Here is a 16,540-nt window from a genome sequence, read left to right on the forward strand (position 1 = left end):
TGAGTTCCTTTTGAGTATCAAGGCACCATTCTAGGTGCTTCTACAGAATGAAGATCCTTGCCCATCTGGAGCTGATATTCCAGGGGAAGCAGGATGGCTGAGACAGACAACAAACAGTAAAGATAATAAATAAGTCACCTGGTGTGTTAGGTGATAAGGGTTATGCCCCCCACCCTATCCCCCAGCAGAAAAAGAAGAGCAGGATAGAGAGGGGGATCAGGCCTGCGAGATGTTGGGGGCAGTGATGAAATCGGGAGGCGGGGGCCTCCTGGCAGACTTGAAGAGGGGAGGGAGGAGCCACGCCCTCCTCTGGGATGACAGCAGCGATCTTGAGCAGGTAATGATCATCCTGACCCTCAGCTTCCCATCTACAAAATGGGAAGAAGAGGCCGCCTCAGAGTTCACGCGAGGATAACATAGCGTGACCCCATCTGTAAGGAGGGTAACCCGGTGCTTGTCACAAGGGCGCTCTCAGGAGACGCGGGCCCTCTCCTGGTGGCTGAACGAGCTTGGGTGAGAGCAGCTTCCGTCTGCAGGCGGGCAGTCTGCCCACATGGCATCGGGAAGCCAAAGCGTTTCCATGGCAGACCTGGTCGGTGTTTCTATTTTCAGATGACACCTAGTGACATCTTAACAATGCTGGAATGAGATAGGACCTGGCGAAACAACCATTTCCTCCCAAGGATCCGAGCCTTGATGGGCAGGGAGGGAGGTGTCCCTGACCCAGTGCAGCCCTGAGCTGGGTTTTAGCTGAGCAATAGGGATGGGGCCTCAGGGGGGCGCTGTGGTCCCTGTAGCCACGCCTGATGGCCTCCACTCTTCCCTCGCTGCCCTGGATTCACCCTCCATCCTCTGCTCCGTGACCTGGGCCTCAGGAAGCCGACCTGCTTGGACTCATTCAGCTGCTCCCTTGCACAATGGCTTCTTGCTGGTTCTGGTCGACAGGAGTCTGGCAGGGGTCAGGGCACTGTTTCCCCAACTGCCTCCCCACGGGGCTTCCACCAGGGCAGCCCTCCTGCTTGGTATCACCACACAGGTAACCTGTCCCCTTACCCTTTCATTACGTAAAACTGGCTTCCCCGGTAACCAGCATTACGCCATGTTGGTCTCCCTACACCCGGCCCAGACCTTTGAAAACGTCCTCAAATTACCCAGCTTGAGTGTACCATAGGCTCCTTCTGGATCCTACCTTCAGTCGCTCTTTCCTCCGTCCTCCCTCCTTTCTTCTGTCCTTCTTTCTTTTCTCCCTTCCTGTCCCCTCACCTGTCCTCTCCTCCAGGCCAGGTGAAACACTAAGAATCCTCCCATACCTGGCTCAAACGTCAGCCCCCTGAGAGGTGAGGACTCTCTCCTCTCAGCCTCCTCAGCATCAGGGCTCCCCACCCCTGAATCCTGGATCCCTTTGCATTGTTACAATCTGCGGATGCCCGTCTCCCCAGCAGGACAGGAAGGGAGCTCCTTCCAGTCCAGCCTACGGACAAGTCACCTTTGTGCCCCCTGAGCCCAACACAGGGCGTGGCCCAGGGTAGATAGATGTGTGATAAACATTTACTGAGTTAAATGAGTGTACAGATGGCAAGTGTCCGGGGAGTTCAAAGGGAAGAATGGTCATAAGGAGCCCAAATCAGGGAAGGCTTCCTAGAGAAGGTGGAACTTGACCTTGGCCTCGAAGCAGGGGATGGAAGGACGAGAGAGGGGATTCCTGGCAGAGGGAATGGCATGTGCAAAGGCCCAGAGGTAGGACTGCCAGGATGTATCAGGATCTGCTGAAGTTAAGGAGACGCCAGAGAGATGGAGCTGGAAAGAGAAGGTAAAACCTTTATGAGCCTCTGTCTCCCCATCTGGAAACTGGGATCTCCATCCTGCCCTCACTAAATGAGATCACGTGGTGTGGCATAGACCTGGCCTGGAAGGTTGTGGGTAAATGAGAACTGGTGTCAGCCCAGCACGCACAGAGCCTAGGTCCTGAGCCCATCTCCATGCGTGCCCCAATCAGACGCTTGGTTCTCTGGGACTCAAATGCTTGGCTTCCTGGATCTGACTGGGTGGGAAATCAGCAGGCTCTGCCTCACCTGCCTAATCCATCCCCATCCACAGTCCCAGAGGCTGCCAGCCTCCAGCCCCATTCTGCTGTGGGCATCGCTGATGCCAGTAGGCTTTCCCTGAAAATACCCAGAAGGACAGTGGTTTTCTCAGGTGTGTTAAGCTTGGTTCAATAGCTGATGGGACATTTCACAATTAGTGTTAGAAATATCACAGGGCCCGGGACTGACATCCACCAGGCACCCTAGGTACAGTGCCTAAGCCTATTAGACCTTTAGGGACCCATGAAAATGTTCTCATGTCTCATCAACTCATAAAAAAATTAATATGACCTAATCTAGATACATATATCTTTATACCGATGCAGTTATGAAATATAATTTTCAATAAATTTTTGTGGAGTAAGGGCTATGAAGAGGAAAGTAGCCAGGATGCACATAAGTCACAATGTGGCCCTGACAATTGGGCGGCGGGACAAGCTGTCGGAGAGGAAATGGAAACTGAAGCTCAGGCCTGGGCGGCCCGAAAGGATGTGGAGCTGGGATTGGGACACAAGGCCACCCGGCTCCTACAACACTTGTTTGTTGGTTGACAGGTATTCTTCGGGTGACCTATCAAACCTCCGTGTCCAGTGTTCATTAAGGCCTCAGACTTCCTGGTTTCAATGGCCAGGAAATTGGTAGACATTCCCCCATCTCTACCCCCTCCTCTTCCTGCCATGGCTGTTCTAATGGGCAGAGCTGGGAGGGACCTTCCCAAGTGCCTGGTCTAGTGGCTCACTTACAGATGGGCCCTGAGGCTCAGCTTGGGGAGTTAAATCTCATGGCCCCAAGGGGTAGGGGATGAGGTTGGGACTAGCCCTCCCCCAGCTCCCGATTCACCATCCAGTGCTCCCCACTCCCACCCCACCTTGTTTACATTGAATCTGAATTAGACAGGAATCTGACGTTGTCCACACGGAAAGTCCCCAGTTTTTGGCTGAAAAACTTCTTGCTCAGGAAGCTCTTGGAGGCGAGCGTACTACAGCTCAGCCCTGCTGGAACAGGGTTCAGAGATCTGCTTTCTCTCCTGCCCTCACCCCAGTCCCGTCCCACCTGTCCCTGTTAGGCAGGCTAGCTGTGTCCATTCAAGGGTGAGCTCTCATCACCTGCAGGGATGGGGCCACTCCTCAGTGGTACACTGACCTGAAGACATCTCCCTCTTGAGAGCTTAAAACCCCACGATTTGCGCTTGATTCAGAGCAGAAACGTTGTTTACTGGGCATTTCCTTTAAAGGCAAAGAAGGGAATGACTCTGTCAGATCATCTTTCACTGTGGCCAAGTGCCTGGGCAGCCTGGGGATGTTGAGGTTCTCTCTAAGAGTTTGCACAGGGGGAGGGGGGAGGGGGGATGTAATCACCGCCTTAGCCCTATATGGCCCCTTAGAGTCAACACCCTTGACCAGGGCCGGGGGCCGTGAGTTCTGCCTGGGTTGAGAGCCAGGCACGTGTGTGTTAGGGCAGGGGCTTGTTGGGAGTCATGGATAGCTAAGGTGAGAAAGGTAAGATGTGAGCTGTGTTGGCGGACAGACAAAGACGGGAGGGAGGGCACTCCAGGCGGCAGGAATGGCGTGAGCAAAGGCATGGCAACCAGAGAGCCCGTGGTGTGTCTGGGGAAGAGCTGTGGCTGGAGCACAGGCTGCCGGGGCGTGGGTAGGGGGTCAGCGTGTGTGAGTGGCAGCGGGTCAGAGGGGAGGCTGGAGAGACTGGTTTCTGACCCAGGAAGTCTGGGGTCAAGAGGCCAGGAATCTGTTTTCAGTCAGCGCCCAGGTGTTTCCCATGCGAGTTGTCCGTGGTTTACACTTTGGGAATCACAGGCTATATCTAGGCGACTAGCGCTGAGGCCACTGCTCCAGGGTTAGGAAGAAAAGACAGTGTAGTTCCATAAGGAAGCAGAAAGCCCTGGGTGCCAGTCCAGCTCTGGCATTGTTGGCTGTGTGTCCTTGGGAAAGTTACTTTGCCTCTCTGTGCCCTGAGCTCCTTGCAGGTAATATTACGGCTTAATTTCCAAAGTGGTTATGAGGATTAGCTCTGAAATAGATCACCCAGCATGGTGCCTGATCCACAGCAGGCACAAGAGACATGGTTTCTTTCTTTCTCCCTTCATTCACAGGGTGCTTTTTTCCTGCTATGTTAGCAAAACCAGTGACCATCTGAGTTAGGTTGGTTTAATTGTCATCAGAGACAGAAGCCAACTCAAACTGGCTTAAGGGAAAACTGAAGAGCCTAATGCCAAAGGGCCCAGCACTGAAGGAGGCAGTGTGGGTGCTGGTCAGTCAACATTCTGTCTCTTCCTCTCTCTGCCTGTCAGCCTTGTCTTTTCCTCCTACTGCTGCACCATCTTCAAGAGGCCAAGACTGAGGCTCTCAGAATCCTCTGCTCAGCAAACAGGGGAGGGAGAGCTGCTTTCTCCTGTGACTATAGCTCAGTCCCAGGGAAGGAATCTGACTGGCTCTGCTTGGGTCAAGTGCCCATTTCTTGGACCAATCACTCTGATCAGGGATGGAGTATTTTAAGTGGTCTTAAAGGCCTATGGCCAGGTGGCAACATCTAATACCAGAGGAATAAGGAGCCCTCATTGGACAGAAAAAAGGAAATTTTTATGAGAGAGAAGGCCAAGCTATACAGCTGGAAACCTATTAAGGCCTTTCTTGCTCTATTCAGCTCTCCACCTCCAATTTTCCCTTCCAGAACAAGTTTAGGCGCCTCTCCCGCCCTGAGCACCCCTTGCCCCATACGCACCTTCCACACTGGGTCTGCCCCGCCTGGGCGTTCCTCAAGGTGGGACTGGACTCTGCACCTCTGTGGCCCTGATGTCCGTCCTGGGGCTGTGCACAGAGCAGGGTTTGAAACCACATCTTTACAACCAGCATCCTGCATCCTCCCCACTGCCTGCATCTGAACCCACCTCTGCTCTCTGCCATCCGAGCCCTGCTTTCTCCTGGGGGACATGTGACTGCCAGTTCTTCTAGGTGGGGGGCAGGTGCCCAGCCCTTGCTTCCTTCTGAGTCCCCAAGGATCTGGCTGGAATCTCCGAGGGGCTGGTACCCAGGTCACACACAGTTATTTAGCCTGCCTGAGGCTTTCTCTTTCTTCCTCGCTTGTTAGTGTGACCTGGTCACAGAGTGACCAGGCTGCATTACGCACCCGGCCCCAACTCTGGCCATGAGGCTGAAGAGGGGAAGGGCTGCAGCTGTTCCTGCCAGGTTAGGATGACCCAGCTCACAACCCTGTCGTCTTCCCCAAATCCACCCCACACGGGAGACAGGGAGCTGCTGACTTTCCCCGAGACAGTCCCTGCAAGCGCCACTGGGCAGTCATTTTATTCCCCCCAGTGGTTCATACCTCCCGGCAAAGAGACATTCATTTTTTTCTTTCTTTCCTTTTTTCCCGCCCCCCTCTTTGGTACTTTTGAAAAGAGAGTAATGTAAGTCTCAGATCCCCTCACATCATGTTAATGTTAAGGTAGGACTAAAAATAAATCTTGGGTTGCCATGGGAACCCTGTCTGTTGCTAGGTTTAGTCTGTGGGGGATTGGAAGCCCTGCTTTTTCTGGCCCTGCTGGAAGGCGGCCTTTGTGGCTGTGCAGAGCACCTGGGAGGGGCCCCCAGAGCATCACCCCACCCCCCCCCAAACTCCCACTGAAGGTGACTGGGAGTCGACTCTCCATGGGGCGTCCTACAGGGCATTGGGATCCACCTTGTAAGGAGGACGAGGGGTCTACAAAGCCACTGAAGAGAAGTTTCCAAGAAAGGGGTGGAGAAGGAGAAAATAAAGACAGGAAGAGAGAGAGGTAAAGAGAAGGAAAGAAGGGAGGGAGGGAGGGAGGAAAAAGAGAAGGAAAGAAAGGAGAGGGTACGGGTTTGCTGGGCGCCCCCTCTGTGCCACGTTCTTCTGGACAGAGCGCTGCCTCTCTGTAACCACCCTGCTGTGCAGACTTTGGAGCAGAGGTGGAGTAACATCCCCGTGTCACACAGCCGGCCCACCTGGGCCCAGAGCACAGGCTTTCTGGCCCAGTCCTGGACTTGGGACACAGGACCTCTCCTTCCCTCCCCACTCCTCTCAGCCCTCTCTGCGGCCAGCCCTGCAGGCATCCAGTGGGCCTTAAGCCACTGTGGCCCTGTCCACCCTCGCTCCTGATCTGGGCATGCCAAAGACACTGTATGCCACCCCAGCATACAGCTTCCCGTGACCTGTGGGAAGTCCCTATGTCCCTTCTCGGTTAGCCCTGTTTGCTGCAAAGCCTGTGCTCAGAAGGGCAGACTTGACAGTCAGGCCGACAGGAGTTCAAATCCAGCCTCAACACTGACTGCTGTGTGAGTTCAAGCAGTCTCCCCACCTCTGTGTGCTTCAGTCTCCCCCTCCTCATGATGGAGGCATGGGTACCTCCCAGGGGATCACTGTGGGTATGCGTGAGAAGCACCGTGTGGGCCGTGGGCCCCGGGCTGGGCACGTTGCCGCTGTTCCGATGACGATCTTGGAGAACTGCCCTGCTGGGACAGCCCGTGGCACCGGCTTCTGCCCACAGGCGCTGTGGCCCTGGCCATGTTACCCACGTGGGCACAGGGGTGCTTGAGTGTCGCGCATGAAGGCCCAAGGGTGGGGATTCTCACTGGCCTCGCAAATGATACTTCTCCCAACCGGAGCACAAGCCCCAGGCCATGGACCACCATATGCATTTCTGGAACTGGCCAGATAATGCTGCCTGAGGGAGCCCCTTGCAAAGAAATATCAGTGGGCAGTGAAAGAAGGCTGCTATCGTGCAAACGCCACCATTCCAGACTCTGCTCCGTCCCCTCCACAAACATTTCCTGACTGGATCCCAAGTGCTGCACGCAGGGCCAGGCTTGAGAAAGTGAGATGACCGCTCTGCTTTTAGTCCATGACATGCACAATAAACAGAAGAAAGATTGTTAGAAGGGGATCTGAGAGCCCCCCAAGCTCGGAGAACTCCCCTCCAGTGACGTCGCTGGGCAGAGGGGAGCAGAAGCTCTCACAGCCACCAGGGCAGGGACAGTGTCTATTTTCTGAATCATATGCTGGAGCTCATGGGTTCACAGTCCCAGTGGGTTCACAGGACCTTGATGTTTCTGCAGTCAGGTGGCGCTTAGAGAGAACCACAGAGAGATGGCTTTCGTTCAAACAAGAAGAGTTTTTAAGGGGAAGTTTGAGCAAATGCTGTGCTAGGTGCTTTGCAAGTAACATCTCATTTTATCCACATAAACACACAATAAATGGTATTGTTCTTCCCATTTTACAGATGGGGAATCTGAGGCTCAGAGAGATTGAATGACCTGCCCAAGGTCACACAAGGAAGTCCCTAAGCCCATGCTCTTTCGATTACACTAATACAGTATCTGTACTGCATAAGCAAGAACTTGGTAAGGGGGTCAAGGAAAGCGAGGTAACATTCACTAAGCACCTACCACGTGTCAAGTACTTTCTTTATTTAACGGGGTATTATACCCACTTTACAGATGGGGAAATGGAAGGCTCAGAGAGGGAAAGGCCCTTGGGCAAAGAGGAAGAGCTGTGTCTTGTTAAATTTCATATTGCCAGCCCCTAGCTCATAGGTGGTGCATAATTGCTGACTGATGCATGTTTGCTGAGGTAAGCTGCAGGGCTGGGGCAAGTCGGATTCTCAGATCTAGAGAGGGCCATGGCTGCCTCACTAGGTAGTGAGTTGCCCATTTTGAGAAGCATTCAAGTGGAGGTGATTGGCTCCTGCATGGAGCATCGTGGAGAGGAGAGGACCAACCATGAGCAATTTTTCCTGAATGTCAGTCTCTTAAGTTCAACATCGACCATATCAGCCCCACTACTTATACTGAGGCTTCACATTCATCATTTATCATCTCCCACTTTTTATTTAATTAGATGTATCCTCATTCTAAACTGTATCATTAAATCACATATGTTATGGCCTAGTTATGTAATTTTTCTAATTAAAGTTAATGCACACATATTAAATTTTTAAAGAAAAGGCTTGTCTTTGTCCCCCCAAATCCTCTCATGTACCCCAGTGGCCCCCACCTGGGGAGTGCTGTCCTAGGGGGCCACCAAGGTTTCCTCAGTCCCTCGAGTCTGGGAGAGGTGTAAATGCAGCTGGGAGGTGGGATGCCCTAAACTGGCATCTGAAGGTAGACAGGGCCATCTGGTTTGGCTCTGTTGGTTACAGGATGACAGGGGTTTGATGTAAGATACACAGAAGCTAATGAGGAACTCCGGCCTGGCGGCATGGGGTTATCTTTGAGGGGGCCTTTGGGGGTGATAGATTCGCTCTCTTCTCCACCCATGATGTGACCTGCCTGCCTGCACTCTGCCTGCTGGGACTCTGGGTCACTGTCATTTTCATCCTCCCACCAATGGGCTCCTTCCCACTCTCCTCTCTATCCTTTTTTCTCATGGCTCCAGCGTTCTCATGGCTGGTTGTGGCCCTCTGGCCTCTCAACCTCCAGAGCTAGACACCTCTGCCCCTGCTGCTTCCAGCTCAGGTCTCTCATTCCAATTCCCGGTCTGCGGAGCTGGGACGTGCTCGGAGCAGCCTTGCGTCAGTCCACACTGTGACCTGGGAGAGAGGATGGAGAGACATCTGTGCCAGAGCATGACTCTGTGTCAGACGTTCCCAGGACACCCCCCTCCCAAATGAACCGGCACGGGACAAGGACAGATAACCACAGCCGGAATCCCATCCCAGTCCTGTGAGCTGAAAGCCCCATTTGGGTCAAAAACCTCACAGCCTCACTGTCCTCTGAGCCAAGGACCACGCACCCCAGAGGATTCTAAATACCATGGGAACTGGTCCCCCACAAGCAGAAGACCAACGGGCACCTGACTCCTGGCTGCCCCCTTCTACACCCTTCACCCGACGTGCTGCTGGCTGGAGCTGGGGGTGGGGGGCAGGTATCAAAGAGCCTATCTCTTTTTTTCTTTTTTAATTTAATTTAATTTAATTTAACATCTTTATTGGAGTATAATTGCTTTACAATGGTGTGTTATTTTCTGCTGTATAACAAAGTGAATCAGCTATACATATACATATATCTCCTCCCTCTTGCGTCTCCCTCCCTCCCACCCTCCCTATCCCACCCCTCTAGGCGGTCACAAAGCACTGAGCTGATCTCCCTGTGCTGTGCGGCTGCTTCCCGCTAGCTATCTATTTTACGTTTGGTAGTGTATATATGTCCATGCCAATCTCTCACTTTGTCCCAGCTTACCCTTCCCCCTCCCCATATCCTCAAGTCCATTCTCTAGTAGGTTTGTGTCCTTATTCCCGCCTTACCCCTAGGTTCTTCATGACCTTTTTTTTTTTTTCTTAGATTCCATATATATGTGTTAGCATACGGTATTTGTTTTTCTCTTTCTGACTTACTTCACTCTGTATGACAGACTCTAGGTCCATCCACCTCACTACAAATAACTCAATTTCGTTTCTTTTTATGGCTGAGTAATTTTCCATTGTATATATGTGCCACATCTTCTTTATCTATTCATCCTATGATGGACACTTAGGTTGCTTCCATGTCCTGGCTATTGTAAATAGAGCTGCAATGAACATTTTGGTACATGACTCTTTTTGAATTATGGTTTTCTCAGGGTATATGCCCAGTAGTGGGATTGCTGGGTCGTATGGTAGTTCTATTTTTAGTTTTTTAAGGAACCTCTATACTGTTCTCCATAGTGGCTGTATCAATTTACATTCCCACCAACAGTGCAAGAGTGTTCCCTTTTCTCCACACCCTCTCCAACATTTATTGTTTCTAGATTTTGAGTGTCACAATGATACCATCGCTCTTGGCCCAACCTGGCTGGCTTCCACATGGCCCCTGGAAATGGCACTCCGCCTGGAGAGTAGGAGACAAGCCCACCGAGGCCTCGTCACTGCCGCTTATCTCCACCTACTCCCCACCCGCTTCTCCCCTGGTGTGTGGCAGCAGCCTTCCAGCTGGTCCTCCTGCTTTCAGGATCTCTCCTCTGTCGCACTTTTCCACAGCCCCCAAATGATCCTCCAATACACACCTGCCTGACCCTTGTGGTAGCGCACAGGTTAACCCACAGGTTAGCATCCAAGCTCATGGGCATGATATTCAAGGTTCCCCTGGACCCAGCCCCACCTGGCTCTCTAGCCTCCCAACTGCATGCGTGGCTCCCACATAATGCCCTGGTGACACCGGCCAGCTCAGCTTCCCTGTGTCCCATGCTGGTTCTAGCTTTATATTTGCTGTGCTCCTCTACCTAGAATGGCCTTTTAACTCCCCCATTCCTCTGCTACCAACTCTTCCTTACGGGTTAAGACTTGACAGAGACATTTGCTCCTACCCCAGGAAGCCACAGGCCCCTCTGAGATGCTCCTAGAGTCAGACCACAGCCCCAGCAGGGCTTCTGTCTCAAGATTTCCATGATGTCACAGTTGCCTGGGGGGACCCACGTTTTCCACTGCTCCTGGGGAGCAGGCACCGTGTCTGAGCCGTCTGATTCCCCAGTGCCCAGGGTAGGGTGCCAGGCACAGTCAGTTCTGGAACTGTTTTAACCCTGGTTCTCATCAAACACATCATGCCCCTACGTGCAGGGTTGGAGGTGGCTCTTTTCCGTGTGATAAATTTCCTTTGCCAAGCCTTCCATGGGTTGCCTTGAAGCCTGGGGATTTGTCTAAGGCCTGCTTTCGGTGGGGGGGGGGGGGGGAGATCAAGCTTAGTTTTGGGGGTTTCCATTTTGGTAGTGGTAGGATAAATAGATGCAGGGGTTTAGAGATTCAGCCACTACAGAGAGACCGCAAAATAAGCTAACTTGGGAATTTGCGGGCTGGGCCCAGGCCAGCTGCTGAGGTCAGAAGCCCCGTGCAGCCCAGACAGGATGCTCAGAGTAGCTGAGCGTCTTGGCCTGTGTCTCTCAAACACCAGAAAAGGAATTCCTAGTGTGTAACAACTTGTCTCAAAGTCCTCTTTTTTGCTTCCACCTGTCTCCTCTATGCCCCCACAGATCTGCCAGAAGCTCCTCTCCCTCCTCTTTTCTCCCAAATCGGCATCATACACAGCCCCCAGGAATTGTCAGCAGCAGTATATCTTTCCTGGGAGGGGTGGGGCGGGGAGGGAAGCCAAGTGGCCCTACCAGTGCAGGTCCCAGGAGACAGATGGTACAAGGGGAAGTGAGTCTCCCAAAGAGGGGTTGTAGAGTTTCTGTTGCAGAGGGGCAGGCAAATGCTAGAAACCACAAGGTACCCACCCTCAGGCTGAAGGGAAGAGGGGAGGAAGCCACTCAGCAGAACCCCGAGGTTCTATCCATGACTTCACTCTCCCGTCTCCCTCCGTTTTCCTGCCAGTGCTACCCATTGGGCCACCCAACTGGAAGTCAAAGGACATGAAGGGCCTTTGATGAGGTCCACACAGGTCAGGTCAGTGCAGCACCAAGCCAGGTAGGAAGAGGAGAGGGGCCTGGAGAGACAAAGACCAGACATCCACGCCAGGATGCGCTTTGGTAGTGGGGGAGGGGAAAGGCAGACACTGAGACCTGCATCATTTTTGCTTGGAGTGAATGGTTAAGAACAATCAAACTCCCAAAACAAGTTTTTGATAATAATAGATTTAATTCTTTATACCAATGTATAAAGGAAAAAACAAAGGATAGCCAACTCCAAGAACATGCCTTGGAAACTTCCAGAAGATGATACACGCATCAGGCAGCTGAGAGGAACGCAGAAAGGGCCTTGAGAATGTGAATCTCCGGAGCATGGAGCCACCTACCTGGCACCAAAGAAACCCATTAACTGACAAGACGCTGTCTCATTTTCGTTCATTTGCATATCCTGATGTAAGATCTCAACCTCCAGATTCACAAGATGAAAAGAAAATAATTACTGTAATCTTCTGCAATTGTTTTTGAGCTTAATATGCTGCCTAGAACCTGTGTCGAGAAATGTAATTGCATTCTAAACTGCAATGTGAAAGAAAGGGGTTGAGGCCAGGCAACCCAAGTGCAGGAAGAGAAGCTGCATCTCCAAGACCGACCAGAGGCCAAGGAGGCCTGGAGGCACAAGGAGTTCCCGGGAGAGATTTCCAACAAGCAAGGTTAATGAAGGTGGGCAGAGAGCGTGGTGGACGAGCTGCTCCACAAGCCCTTCTAAGCTCAGAAGAGCTGGGGGAACTAGAGACTATCCCTGTGCACAGAGTAGGGACTTAAGTGCTGTTCAAATGAAATCAGTGCAACAACACTGATTGAAATTTCACTCCACAGAGTGTATTGTTCATCCTCCTGGCCTCTCGAGACGCCTTTGGAACAGAGAGTTTCATGGGCAAATAACTATGGGAAGAAATGTATATAAGTCACAGGGCTCGTTAGGCTGGTGAAGGAGACTCTGAAAGAAAGGCAGGCCTGGTCTTATTTAACCCAGACTGGCCGTTTCACCATGTTGAGCACAGAGCCTGTTGCCTTTTACAGCTACTCACATCCTACGGCATTGCCTTGAGCAGAACTCCTGGGTGGGTGCTCCTGTATTAAACCAGTGACAAGGAGGCCCCTGCAGAGGAAGGTTATCAGTTTTCGAAGGGTGAGATGGTCAAATATAGCCCGAATAAGGTTCCATCTAACTCTGTCTCTTCCAAGGTGCTGGGGTTCATTCATTCAGCAAACTGTCTCTTAGCTCACACAGTATGCCAGGCACTGTTCTAGGCACTGGATACATCAGGGCACAACATAGACAAAAATTCCGGCCCTGGAGGAACTTCTGTCCTGGGGCAGAGCCTTGTCCCCTCCTCTCTCCATAGCTCTGGAGTGCTAGGGGACACCCCAGCCTTGTGGCCATTGCTGATGGGGCCAGGAAGGGACACCTGATCCAGGACAATCATTCAGAAGCTGAGTGGGGCTAATCAATTTCAGGACTGAGACACTGGAGCTGGGCTGTCAGGGTTCCGCACTCACGAGCTGAGTGATCCTAGGCAAGTTACTCAATCACTCTGAGCTCCTATTCCCTTCTAGGGTGAGGATACTGATAAAACCTGCCTTGTAGGGTTATTTTGAGAATTAAATGAGAAAGCCCATATTTAAGCTCAGACCAGTGCCCAGCACACAACTGGGGTGCAAGTGTTTGTGACCGTGTGTTTGCAGTCAGGTGAGTTGGTAATTCTTGCTCCCAGGTGTGAAGAAACTGGATTTGTCGGCTGGGCGTGGGGACCCTGTAAGGTCTGAGAACAAGGCTGACATCTGGGGACTCTGAGAAGTAAACAAAGGGAACTGATCTCCAAAGAATCAGAAAAAGGGTGCAGATGGGCTGAGAGAGGTGGACCCAGATAGAGGGAGAATGTGGCCACCTTGGTGTCTGAGAGTTTTCCTCTGTAGGCTGGTCCTCGTGTCCCATGTTGTTCCAGGTTATCTTGACGGGGTTTTCTGTTCCTGAGAAACAAGCAATCCCTGACCAAGCTGAGGTCTCCTCAAAACCCTGCTGAAGAAAAGAACTGTTTACAGCGAACACAACCTGGAGACAAGCCGGGCTTCCTCTGCCTGGGCTGCCGCTCTACCTGCAGGCTTGTCATCATGTGTTTTCCTCCTGGAGAAGGAAGAGGAAGGGGGCAGGCCAAGGTGACAGGTCAAGGGGGACCAGGCCTTAGGGAAGCCGGCCAAAGCTAATTAGCAAGGCCCAGAGCCACTTCCTACCATTCTTCAAGGCCCACAGGGTCACTCGGGGGAACAGAAGACAGACATCTGCTGTTTCTTCCCCTGCTGGAGATAGAGTCCCCATCCAGCTAAAAGTCTCCCGGCCTCAGTTCCCTCTTCCTGGAAGGAGAGCTGAGCAAGGCCGTGCCCTCCACGGCTCCGCTGAGAGGCCTGAGCAGAGGGTTGATGCTTAGAGAAGGCGGAGAGGGCACGTGTCCCACAGGGACCCCGGTGAGATCGATGGTGGTGGAGATGCTGACACACAGCTCCTTCAGTCCCGCACCCATCCGCCCTGTGCCAGCCTGCATGGGGCAGGGCCTCGAGGGAGAGCTCCTGGCTGACAAGGGAGGCCTAGGGAGCCCTGGGCTGGAGCAGGAGATGGGTGGGGGACAGCACAGGGAGGACAACTTTATAGGAAAGAGATATATTTATTCATTCAACAAACACTCCCTGCACCTCTGGGCTGAGCCCTGAGCCGACACACTTCAAGCTTCTGCTTCTGCTTTCCTCTCCCTCCCTCTCCCTCCCTCTCCTCCTCCTGTCTCTTTTTTAAAACTCTCAGCCCTTTCTAGTACACAAGTATGACAAGTCCAAGAGCTGCCGTAACAAATTGCAGTAACTGGGTGTCTTAAAACAACAAGAGTTCATTCCCTCCTCGTTCTAGAAGCTACAACTCTGAAATCAAGGTGTCAGCAGGGCCGTGCTCTCTCTGGAGGCTCTAGGAGAGAATCTTCCTTGTCCTTCCCTTAGCTGCTGGCGCTGCTGGCAATCCTCAGTGCTCCTTGGCCTGTCCATGTATCGCTCCGATCTCCCTCTGCGGTCACATGGCATTCTCCCTGTGTGTGTCTCTGTGTCTTTTCTCTTCTTATTAGGGAAGCCAGTCATATTGGATTAGGGTGCACGTGAATCCATGATGACCTCCTCTTAACCCGATTCCATCTGGACAGATGACTATTTCCAAATACGATCACATGCATAGGTACCAGGGGTTAGGATGTCAACATATCTTGTAGGGGGACGCCATTCGACCCACAGCCCTCATAGGAAAAAATATAGAAAGTAAAGATGAGTAATAAATAAATGAATAAAATCATTTAAGATTTGCTTCATGCAGAGATAACCACTCCAACGTCTTGGGATGCTCTCCCCTCTATCAAAAATATGTTATTGTTTTTGCAAAGATTCAGTTCTCCTGTGCACACCACTGGGATCTGTTTATTTCACCTGATGTTCTGTAGTGCCTTTTCTAATTGCTGTTTTTCACGCCCTGGATTAGATCTTCCCTATTACATCTGGGAATCCACTACCTACGTCTCCTTCTGGATGCAGAAAATAATAACGATATGGTCATAGCTGTAGGTTTTGGGGCCATTACAATGGCAGGATCAAGTCCATACCTATCTCACGTTAATGTAAATCTCATGACCACCCCATAAGGGCAATATTTTTGGTCTCGTTCTACACGTAAGGAAATAGATACAGAGAGGTTAAGTACCTTGCCCCAGGTCACACAGCCAATAATCAGTACACTGGCATTTGCACCCAGGCCCATCTAGTATTAGCAGACTAATACTTGAAGCTGCCTTCTTTAATGGAGATGCCTCTGAGATATTATTACGTCAGGATGCTATTAAGATTCACCTCACAGGTCTCGATGGCGGTGCATGAGGGAGAATTTGCCAGGTGAAAAAGCAGGTAGAGGATATGGTAGCTGCAAGGGCACAAAAACACTGACCAGCTCACCCTGGGAGGGAGACCTTGCTCTCTGCTTATAGTGTGTGGTGAGGGGTGGGGAGCGGCTGGGCAAGGTCAGCTAAGGCTGTGTCCTGTGAGAAGTCTGGGCGTTATCCAGAGAGCAGTGGGGAGCCCCTGAAAATGTGTCAGCAGGGAGAGAGCTGATTCTGGAGAGTACACTCCGGCTGCAGCACGGAGGATGGATGGGAAAAGCAGGCTGGGGCAGAGAGACAAGGGAGAAATGGGGCAGGCTGACCAGTTGTACAAGTAGAAATAGGGGTGGGGAAAGCAGTCAGGCCTGGAGGATCAACAGCTGCTCCCTCAGTCTTTGAGGAAAGCTGAAGTGTGAGCCATGCCTTGAGTGAGCCCCAGCTGACAGCTGCCCAGGGGGCATCTACTGCCGTCTTTTCTTTTTCTTGGCAGGGTGCCTCCCAGGTAGCATCAGGCAAAGCCTCAGCCTCGCTGGTGGGAAGCCTGGCTCCTCGCCAAGGAAGGCACAGAGATAAGTGGAGTAATGGATGTACTGAACACACAGGATTACACACTTAGGAGCTGACATAAAGCCACCCTTCTGAAGCCAGGAGATGGGGATCAGGTCCCGCCTCCTGCTTGGGAAGTTTGCGCAGCTGGGAATGGAGGAAACAGTTCCTCCTCGGGGTGGTGAAGGCAGGCCCACCCTAGTCTTTTATAGAGGCTGCTGCCCAGGATCTGCCCCTCTTCTCTTTGCATTCCCTTCATCTGCCCCCCGCCACGTAGTGGATTTAGCCTGTACTTCCAAGTTCTAAGCAGCGTCCTACCCTGCCTCAAACAGCTGTCCTCGTCCACCCCTCAGGTCTAGGGATGCACCCACATGCCAGTGATACAGTCCACCCTCAGGAGGATGGGCTCAGGCCCTGGAAATGTGGGCAGAGAATTCTGGGGTCCTGGGTGTCTGGAGTGAGGTCATAAGGGGAGACACGGGCTCTGGGTTTTGGGCTTGTGCCGCTGAGTGGACAGTGCCACTCTTGGGTATGGGAACCCGGGAGAAAAGAAGTGGCAGAGATGGTGAGGGTGAGCTTGGTTTAGACAGGTTGCCTTGA

At 52.2% G+C, this 16,540-nt stretch overlaps 1 long non-coding RNA gene across 3 annotated transcripts in view; it reads right to left on the reverse strand.

Moving 5' to 3' along the window:
* Positions 1–14,262: 14,262 nt before the first annotated feature.
* The window catches only part of LOC132597119 (uncharacterized), a 44,390-nt gene continuing 42,112 nt past the window's right edge, over positions 14,263–16,540 (reverse strand). For all 3 annotated transcript variants that reach the window (XR_011377353.1, XR_009563508.1, XR_011377352.1), the window contains one exon: positions 14,263–14,764. This is a non-coding gene — a long non-coding RNA (uncharacterized lncRNA). The remainder of the gene's footprint in view (positions 14,765–16,540) is intronic.

This window comes from Globicephala melas, chromosome 3 (genome assembly GCF_963455315.2).
Source record: "Globicephala melas chromosome 3, mGloMel1.2, whole genome shotgun sequence".
Classification (NCBI taxonomy): domain Eukaryota; kingdom Metazoa; phylum Chordata; class Mammalia; order Artiodactyla; family Delphinidae; genus Globicephala; species Globicephala melas.